Source organism: Limulus polyphemus, unplaced genomic scaffold (genome assembly GCF_000517525.1).
Source record: "Limulus polyphemus unplaced genomic scaffold, Limulus_polyphemus-2.1.2 Scaffold385, whole genome shotgun sequence".
Classification (NCBI taxonomy): domain Eukaryota; kingdom Metazoa; phylum Arthropoda; class Merostomata; order Xiphosura; family Limulidae; genus Limulus; species Limulus polyphemus.
The window spans coordinates 289,575-298,398 of NW_013665995.1; the positions used below are offsets into that span (position 1 = coordinate 289,575).

An 8,824-nucleotide genomic window follows, 5' to 3' on the forward strand; every position below is an offset into this window, starting at 1 on the left:
CCTGAACTGCACGATGACTCTGTTGACTGTCGAAAGCGGGATCCCGAAATTCTGCGAAATTTGCCGCTGACTTATTCCACCATCTGCTTGACCAACTATCCTTCCTCTAACAAAATCTGACAATTCGAAAGAACCTTGAGTCCTAGGCATGTTGTAGCACAAGATAATTAGTGTGCGGACCATTTTCATTTATATAGTGCTCTGTGAACACAAATTAGGTAGCATAAATCAGTTAAATGACGAAAAATTAGGTGTCTATTTACTTGTGACTACTCAATGTACATTTAATATTTCATTTAATAATTTCAAAGTTAGAGCCCCCTTTTTCACCACCAGCGTAATATACACAAACACAATGCCTTAAATACAACGCAAACAAGATAGTAGGGATGTCATTTGCATCGTCCTTACATAATAGCACAGGCACACAGTAGTAGAATGTTAAAAGACAAAAATAGGGTAAATTAAACTCAATTGTGATTGAGTAGTTATATATATTGCTATATGTTAATTACTGTCTATGCTACTGTGAAAGAATTATGCTAGTACCATCCTTACTATTTTGTTTGTATTGTTTTTGAAGGACTGATATTAGCCATTCCTACATTTACTTCCTTCTTTGCGCTCTAATACCAAGAAAAGTTATCTCTATAGCATATGCTACAATGGAAGAGTAGTTAGATGCAAAATAATCCAGACAAAATCGTTCATCGACAGCAATGGCTATCACACCAGCCTGCCTTTTGGAACATTCCAGTTTTTCTCGAGAAGTCCATATTTTCACAATTCTCGGACAGCAGAAGCACCTTGATTTGGCAAGTATTCTTCCCGAAACTTTCCTCGAACCGTCTGCAACCATGACAAATACGAATATGGTTCTTCTATAGTCTGGGTATAATTTTGCAGCTGGAAGTACGAATGGATAAATCACAGGTCTCGAGTAAGGTCTTCTACTTGTCTATGCCAATGACCAATGTACCCAAAAGACATACTAAAAGATTTTGAACAGGCAAATCAGGAAGTCACGTGATAACAACAGCCAATATAATGTCGCTGTGGAACGTAATGTATCACAACTACATTTTGGCATTGTCTATAGCTGGGTAGTGTGATGCCATCGATAAATGATCACTTTTGGAAATGGTATGTAACAGCTTTTTCTGACCCAAAGGTTTGTTCAGATTGGGGAGTTAGCATTTTTAAGACGTGAATATCCTTTCCATTTAATGGTATTGGAAAACAAAAGTATATGGACCAACTTGGAGAACCAAGACCAACCAAAGAGAGTCCTGCTACAAGTCGTACTCCAGCCGTGGTAAGCGAAATGTGGCGTCTTGTAAGATGTAAGGATCCACGAACACAATGGTCAATTGCAAAATTCTTCCAGTTGTTCTAGACAAACATACTTTATGCCCAAGCTGCAAACTTGAGTACATTGATTCTACCTCCAGGAGGCTTCAGCCGAGAAACAAAGAATATTAGAGGTCAAAAACTCTGTATCTCGCTATCATCGGCAAGCACAAGTTGGAATGCAGTGATATTCAGCCATCCAAACAGCATTCGGAAGTTATTTTAAAAGCTAGCAATGAAAGTGACCTACGCAAGTTGGAAGCCACTGCCGTTCGACTATAAAAAACCAGCGTTCAACAATAAAGAAGACTTTGTATTTGGGAAACATATATTTTAAATTGTCGTGTACTTTAAGCAGCTGGCAATTGAAACGAGCATTCGTGCTATTTCACACAAAGAAATTCCGGCCAAGTTACCAAATGTAGCGCCTATGGATTTCGTTGTGATAGGACTGTTGAAATGATTGCTGGAAAAAGGTAGTCCTTGTACACTGAGTAGATTATGGAAATAATGTTGGTAGCAGTGATGTGCTTTTGACAAGACAACCTTAAAGCGGAGACTTTTGCAGTGGAAACTATATTGTAGATTATGGAAAGAATGTTGGTAGCAGTGGTGTGCTTTTGACAAAACAACCTTATAGCGGAGACTTTTGCAGTGGAAACTATATTGCAGGCTATTGTCAAATAGATGGCAGTCAGATAGAGCAAAACAAGATGTGACGACATGGACTATAACGACGTGGTGAGGCTCCACAATCGTTTTAATATAACATACTCAACTTCTGTAATACTTCAAAAGTAAGAAACTCTTAACTTGCTATATATTTATAAGTGCAAAAGAGAGCATTATTTTAACCACCTAAACACTGTTTGTTAAAAACAGTAACTCAAAAACAAAAGACCGTTGCTTTTCAACGTCAGAATATATGTTAGATATTACAAGCCATTAACAGCTCAAGAACAGTACAAACATTTAATAATCCAAAAGCTAGAGAACTTTTCTTTCCTCTGCCTGAATATACCTTAACTATTACACTTATTTCACACACCAAAAATAAAGAGATGCCCACTTTTCACACTCTGAACATACATTAAATATTTTAAATATTTTTTAAATTCAAGACATGAGAACCTTCATTATTACTGTCAAAATATACACAAAATTACACATTTTAATGCGTTAAAAGTAATAGACCACTTACTCTTCGCCTCTTCAATGTACATTAGATATTACACATATTTAATAGATCGAAAGCAAGAGAATCTTACTTTCATCATCTGTATACACATTAAGTATTGCAACTATTTAACAACTGAAAAACAAATTGCTCTTACTTTTAATCACCTGAACGTGCAATAGATACATCTAATATTTAACAACTTAGAAGAGACCCTTATATTTCACCTGCTGAATACAATTTAGATGTTACACATATTTAATATGTCAAAACAAGAGCCCTTTATAATTTTCACTATTTGAATATACACGTTTATTAGATATTACAAATGTTTGTAAGAACTCATGGTCGTTTAATGTCAATAGCAAGATACATGTATTCCTTGTTAAAGCTATGAGTGATTTTGTTTCTATAATTTCCCAAGTTCATTTACAATCTAAGATATTTCAGTGCTACAGATACACTAATTTAAGATAATCTGTTTCCTTTAGATATGTTAATTTCATTTAATTTTTGTTATTAATTTGAATTCGTGATGCGAATAAGAATATACCATTTCGCTAAGGGTTGCTATAGAACTATTATTCAGTTCTGAAGTTTACTTCTTAAAAGGATCTCTGCTATAATGTAAAGTCTCGGCGGATGGATTCGACATGTCCCTTCAACACTGATCTTCCTTCCTTAAAATTGTATTCCTCTTTTCAAAGAAACTTGTTACTTGTCTTGGCTTAACTGATGCTTGATGACGTCACGGTTGTTATGGCAACGTCAACGGTTTTAGGTACGGCAAGTGTTAGTCGTCAGAAACGAAAGAAAACAGAACCGATCCGAAGTTTGTTTATAAATAATTATACTAACCACCCGTTACGATTATGAAAACAGAACTCGTTCTTTCAAACCCAAGAAAAGAAAAGGTCCTCATTTATTGACGTATGCTTTCGTAAACGGTTATAAATTACTATTTTTTTTTGTACATAAATTGTTACATTTTTTCTCTTTAATTCCAAGGCTAAGTAGATCAAGTAAACCAAAACTGTTAGGTGTATTTAACTATGCTTAAGAAATTTGTTTATTTTAGTTAATTCAGAAGTATGTGGTAAGCCATCTTACCTTGTTTACTGTGGTATTTTAACACTCTATCTGAAAAAGAAACGGTAACTTATGTTAAAAAAAATTCTCTTTTTTTGTAATTTCTGAGAGTTTGTTATGATTATTACTGAAAAGGTTAGACTTAAAAATTTATTATAGCCACACTAAAGGATGCATAGTAAGATATTCTCATATATATAAAATAAATTTGGTTAAAAGACTAAGACTTGTAATATTGATTTAATTTATATGCAAACATATACATTATTATCATATTTAATATGTTTGTTTTATACTTATTTAGTCACCAGTACGTGTTAAAATAAATTACGTTTCTCCATATCGCGGTTGTCTCTAACATTTGAATTCTTCTTCTGCTCTGAACTTGTTGTTACAATGAAACATCTGATCACATTCTTGTGTTCCCATTTCTTGGGATGTAGACATTATTTTTGTCATTTAAAGTTAGGTTATGACGTCACCACAGAGCATGCTTACAACTGTTGCTATTATGTAAACATCTGGTCGCATTTTTGTTGTAATTTTTGGTATGTGGATATCATTTCTGTCATTAAGCATTAGGTTATGACGTCACCACATAGCATGCTTATAGCTTGTTATTATTATGAAAACATCTGGTCCCATGAACATATTACTTTTTTCATTTGGCATTAGATTATGAAGTCACCACAGAACATGCTTATAACTTGTTGTTAATATGAAAACATATGGCCGTATTGTAATGTTGCATTGTTTGGTAGGTGGAGACTAATCCTGTCACTTAGCATTAAATTATGATGTCACCACAGCTGAATGTAGTGACGTCAGACCTTAATTATATTTTTCTTGTTAGCCAATTTGGAGTATTAATCGTATAGAGACTGTTTTTACGTTTTCTTGCTTATTAAATCTCATGTAAAAGCTACGTAAGTTTTACTTGTAACATGCGGTTAGCACAAGCACACTCTTCTTAATCAAAGGCTCTGTGTTTTTAACATCAACCAATCACAAATAAACTTTGTAACTTTACATTCCTGATACTAATATTAAGCTCTCTAGAAATCAGTTTCTATCATAAATGACAAATATGTAATAAGAACAATTTTCCGTCGCAGCCTACTTATAAAGTAAACTGGCTGAACAACGAATTGGATGGAAGAATGAACTAATTAGCTATATGAATTATCAGATTAATATTATTAATCATCACAGTTCTTTCTGTTTTCTTCATTAGTTTCCTAAGCAAATTTCCATATGCAACCAAGTCATTTCAATTTTTTTAACGTAAGTATGATTTTAAATTTTGACACACTGTTTGTCACTGAAACTAGTTATTTCTAGGCGGAATATTCGGGGAAAGCATTTATGTCTATTTGTTTTTGTTCTTATAAACCTGTTTATACAGTAATGACCAAGTATTCTAGTATAAACCTGTTTATAGAGTAATGACCAAGTATTCTAGTATAAACCTGTTTGTACAGTAATGACCAAGTATTCTAGTATAAACCTGTTTATACAGTAATGACCAAGTATTCTAGTATAAACCTGTTTATACAGTAATGACCAAGTATTCTAGTATAAACCTGTTTGTACAGTAATGACCAAGTATTCTAGTATAAACCTGTTTGTACAGTAATGTGCAAGTATTCTAGTATAAACCTGTTTGTACAGTAATGTGCAAGTATTCTAGTATAAACCTGTTTGTACAGTAATGTGCAAGTATTCTAGTATAAACCTGTTTGTACAGTAATGTGCAAGTATTCTAGTATAAACCTGTTTGTACAGTAATGTGCAAATATTCTAGTATAAACCTGTTTGTACAGTAATGTGCAAGTATTCTAGTATAAACCTGTTTGTAAAGTAATGTGCAAGTATTCTAGTATAAACCTGTTTGTAAAGTAATGTGCAAATATTCTAGTAGAATTATGTGGGCATATAGTAACCTTTATTATTATTATTTATGTAGAATAGTTTGTTTGTTTGTTTGAAATTAAGCACAAAGCTACACAATGGGCTATCTGTGCTCTGCCCACCACGGGTATCGAAACCCGGTTTCTAGCGTTGTAAGTCCGCAGACATACCGCTGTGCCACTGGGGGGCATGTAGAATAGTAATAACCTCTTACTCCAAGATAAAAACGAATATCTCTTTTACTCAAGGTTAAGGCTATCTTTCGGTAGCACTGTAATAATGATATTTTATTTGGAGGTGATATTGATTGGCCAATGTAATAATATGTTACTCCTACAAAGATATAAATATAATAACCTTTTATTCATAAATAAAAGCATCATTATGTTTGTTATCATAATGTGTAACTCTTATAGAAGAGTGCATTTATACAGAAAAGTAATCCAATGTTGCTCCAATTTAGAGTTAACTTTCTCTAGAAATGCGGTAGCTTTTTTAACTTCAAGTTTTTGGTATCTTTAAGAAGCCTCCCAGTGGCACAGCGGTATGTCCGCGGAGTTACAACGCTAGAATCCGGGTTTCGATACCCGTGGTGGGCAGTGCACAGATAGTCCTTGTGTAGCTTTGTGCATAATTAAAAACAAACAAACAATCTTTAAGAAAAATGAATTGACTGTTTACTCCAAGATAAAAAGTATATTTATGGGAAATGTAATGATACTTTCTTCGGGATAAAAGAATGTTTATGTAAAATGTCATACTTCACATCAGTAATTTATACGTTACCTAGAAATTAAACCTGTCTTTGAGATAAAGATATTATGTAAATGCACTAGGTAATTTTATTTCAAAAATGTTGAGAACTTACAAGAGTACTATGACTTTAACAATACTAATCATATTAACTAGATTACAACAATGTAATACTGAACACTACTCAAGCGATAACGCAAGAAGCGGTTAAATACAAAATGTATTAAACAGTAAAATTGAACTGGTGGTCACTCATGGTAACTATGATTTTCTAATGCAAGATTTATAAAGGTTATATATAAGCGAGTGTGTGTATATATGCGATAATAACTTGATATGTATTTGTAAAATAATCACAAAAATCTCTTTAGTTCTTAAACTACTTTACTGGATTTCTAAAACAACCGTTCTACAGATCTCTCTTTAAATATATGGTGTCCGTACATTTTAACTACCGTATAAGATGGCAAAGAATTGGGTTTGTTTGGAATTTCGCGCAAAGCCACACGAGGGCTATTTGCGCTAGCCGTCCCTAATTTAGCAGTAAAAGACTAGAGGGAAGGCAGGTAGTCATTATCAACCAACGCCAACTCTTGGGCTACTCTTTTACCAATGAATAGTGGGATTGACCGTCACATTATAACGCCCTCACGGCTGAAAGGGCGAACATGTTTGGTGGGACGAAGATTCAAACCGCGATCTTCAGATTGCGAGTCAAGCGCCCTAACCACCAGTCCGTGTCAGGCCATGGTAAAGGAAAAATAGGTCTTATAACATAAGTCAGTATTGTTCGAAAGTGTGAAATTTCCTATTTAATTTAGAGTTATTCGTTTTCCCCTAAATTTTCTTACCAAATCAAATCCTTCGACCGAAAGTATTACTAGAAATACTGTAGCACTACAATCCTTACGGCCGTGTTGTTTAAACACTATTTAGTGATATAGTTTTCTGCATAGGAAAGAATGAAAATTTAAATTAAGGCACTTGATCTATTTCATTCACATTAAAAAACGTTCTATATCTTAAAAATTTCACGATCACAAGTAAATATAAATTTTAAAAACATTACAAAGAAGATTGTATAGACTATATAGGCTCCTTAAAACAAATTGAAATTTTAAAATCACAGGAAATATCGAATAAATTCAGAATCAAATAAAAAGGTTATTTTTGGAGCACTAATCCCCTGAGTCGGAAGTTAAATATCCCCATCTCATGAAGTAGATCTCACGTAGCCGTAGCAGAACTGCTCTTATTATATTGATCTTTTTAGCTTCTCAGAGAAGAACTTACAAAGTGCCACTTACAGAAACAACTTTCGAGTTTTTAAGGCTGGGATTGTGAGCAAATTGTATATTATTTATCATACATGAACAATGATTTATGAAGATGTGCCACGTAAACTTGAAACTGTTACGAGAAAGTGTTATTAACACCTTATCTACATAGATACCCAAATGTGACACAGATACGTATATGCGCTATTCTTTAAGATTAATAAGTAAAGGTTTGATAAGCTAGAACTCACCTTTTATTTGTTCCTCCATTTTCTTAATGACAACTTCGTTCGTTCGTGTTCAATTTCCATGAGATAAAGTACAAGAGAATTAGATCATCAATAACTGTTCCTGCTTATCTCAAACCGAGAATCCAAATATGTCTAAAAGTTTACCTGAAACAGAAGGCAGCACGAAATAAAACTATTTTTCGCTTCCTGATTACGTAGCATTAAGATTTCTGGATATTAAATTCCATGTATTATAAAGATGTTTGGATGCAAAAACAGGCACACGCTTCCAAGTGACATTGACGTGGCAATGACGTAGGACTACTACAGAGAACGACAGTTTTTTCGAGGGATTCTAAAATGCAGTGAAATAATGCAAGATGTCTTATTTTCTGTGACACACATTCGATAAGTTCGAATACTAACTTTTAATACGCACAACTGTTGTTTGATTAAAGTCGATCGGTTCTCACAGAAGTGAGATATGAACCCAACATTGGGACAAAGAACGCCGCCCTCTCTTCCTGGGGAGGGAGAAGCTGAAACAGGTACACCTCACCCTCTTTATACATAGACCACGGATGGTAGCTATATATAGCAACGCTATTTTGGTGCTTCGTCGCATAATCAAACTGTCCAAGACCTCTGTCCATGTACGCCCACGTCAGGGAAGTTCTATAAGAAATGAACCAACCCGGTACTTTATCGAATGAGAACGTCGAAAAATGAGTACCCTTCTCGGTCAGTCAAACGTACTTTGAATTGTCATAAAATACTTGCAAATTCTGTAAGGTGACTAAAGCAAAACAAGGGAAGATCTCTTTAGTAAAAAAAAGAGTACGAGAAACATTTGAAGTTAAATATAATAAACGCTTTGAAATGTCTACTAAGTTAAGGAATCTTTACAATGGAAAGCAAGTAAAAATAATTCCATCATAGATTTTTATTATAGTTTACTGCATTATGAAAATCCAATAAAACAAAAACAGTTTACTTTTTTTCGTTTTTGAAAACCTAATCCAACTGAGATTATATAT

General features: G+C 33.8%; 1 protein-coding gene across 3 annotated transcripts in view; it reads right to left on the minus strand.

Moving 5' to 3' along the window:
- LOC106457881 overlaps positions 1–8,270 on the minus strand; it is a 72,220-nt gene extending 63,950 nt beyond the window's left edge. For 2 of the 3 annotated variants that reach the window (XM_022383943.1, XM_022383941.1), the window contains exons 1-2: positions 7,809–8,270; positions 3,638–3,667 (exon numbers count right to left, since the gene is read on the minus strand). The gene's annotated coding sequence lies outside the window, so the exon portion shown is untranslated. The remainder of the gene's footprint in view (positions 1–3,637; positions 3,668–7,808) is intronic. The other variant, XM_022383942.1, reaches the window with a different exon arrangement.
- Positions 8,271–8,824: the final 554 nt, after the last annotated feature.